This window comes from Lathyrus oleraceus, chromosome 5, assembly GCF_024323335.1.
Source record: "Lathyrus oleraceus cultivar Zhongwan6 chromosome 5, CAAS_Psat_ZW6_1.0, whole genome shotgun sequence".
Taxonomy (NCBI): domain Eukaryota; kingdom Viridiplantae; phylum Streptophyta; class Magnoliopsida; order Fabales; family Fabaceae; genus Lathyrus; species Lathyrus oleraceus.
The window spans coordinates 241,828,805-241,830,810 of NC_066583.1; positions in this window are offsets into that span (position 1 = coordinate 241,828,805).

Consider the following 2,006-nt stretch of genomic DNA (forward strand, 5'->3'; position numbering starts at 1 on the left):
GTTTTTCCGCCTTTTTGTAGATCGATTTTTCCGCATTTGAAACACGTGACTTGTTTTTATTATTTCTTCTTGTCATCCCATTTCTTATAGTGATTTGATTTTATGATCTTCATTAAGTTCTTGTATGAGTGTTTTAGACCATTTCTCCTAGTATAGTTATTGTATCGCGTAACAAACAATCCCATGTCTTTGTATAGCGAAGAGCCACTGGAGTGATCATCATCTACCTCTAATTTGACCTTGGAAGTGAAGGCCTTTAGGGAGATGTTCTTCTTATCTTCTTTATTCTTATCCTTATGCTTTGTGTCGCTTTCGCTCGCTTTAAGTCTATTCAATTCATGTTCATGTTCAGTGAGTTTACCAAATAGGGTCGACATGTCTAAGGTCTTTAGCTCATGAGATTCTTTGATAGCCGTGACTTTTGGCTGCCATTCCTTGCACATAGACCTCAAAATCTTATTATCATAATCTTGATTATAAGTGGTTTTTCCCAAATTCTCAATTTTATTGATTATATGGGAAAATCTCATTTGCATGGAGGCCACGATTTCACTGAGTTCCACATGGAAGAGTTCAAATTCCTTTGTTAGAGTATTGATCTTAGATTGCTTAACATCTTTGGTTCCCTCGTACAGAACTCGAAGAGCATTCCATATTACTTGAGCCGTCTTACAATGTGATATAGAAAGGTTCATCTTTGATGGTGGTTTTCTAACTCATACACCATCAATGAACTTTTGAGGAAAAAGGGTTCGCCTTTGATGGCTAACCAATATTGTATATCGATGGACATAAGGTGTATGTACATGCAATCCTTCATATAGGCATAGTTTTCACCAATAAAAATTGGGGCTCTATTATACCCTCCCTTCTGATCAATTTGCGCCATATTCAATAACTTTTTAGGTTGTTAAACCTTATCAAAAGAACCAACTCTTGATTCCAATTGTTGGTTTAAATATGGAGTAATTTGTCTAGAAAGGGGGTTGAATAGACAATTAAAAATCCCTTAGTTTCAATTTAGAATCAGATTACGCAAGCGGAAACGGATGTGGTGAAAACTTGTTTTGAAAAGGTTTTATGACATTGGATGAGGATTTATGTTATACATACACCAAAGGTTTATAATGAGGTATAAGACAATGTAATGACTAACGATTAAAGTTTCAACGAGATGTTTACAATTTTAATTATTCTTCAATTAAAAGGTAACTCTAATTTCAATTTTCACACAATAATTAATTAATAAGATCCTTTCAAAGAACAATTCTAATCAAACCTAAACTCTTGCAAATCAAGACTATGAACACAATTAATCTAAACAACTAACCCAAGCATGCAATTTAAAAAAATGAAAGAGAGAGAGAGAGAGAGAGAGAGAGAGAGAGAGAGAGAGAGAGAGAGAGCACTTGGATATATACTGGTTCGGTGCTATCGTCCATGCAGGCACCTACGTCTAGTCTTCGATGGTGAACCACCAACAATTTATTTCTTCCATTAATGTGATATTTAAGTTCGGTTTGTGTTATAACAACTCAGATAATCAAAAGATAAGGTATAACAATCCAATCCATCTTCTTCCTTGCTTCTTGATAGAACTTGCTTGCAACTAGCTACCACCATTAAACTTTGATCTTTACCCAAGATCTTGATCTTCAACTTTTGATGGATTCCAGTCTTGATAAATTTCCCAATCTTCACTCAATCTTGAAATTACAAGCCTTGAATCCTCCTCTTCAATCAACTGACAGATCTACAGAAAAACTCCACTACTATGGAAAAAAGCTCCTTCTCATTTTTCCTTCTAGAAATTTCAAGCCTATGAAATTTCCAAGATAAAAATATCTCTTTGCAAAAATCTACACCCTTCAATGAACAATTAGATCTCTAATGTTTCCCCATAATTAATCATCACACACAGACAAAGACACACACACGCACACACAAGAAAATGTTTTCCATGAGCATGATTAAGATCAAGAATTGAGAGAGAAAGAAGTTGTGTT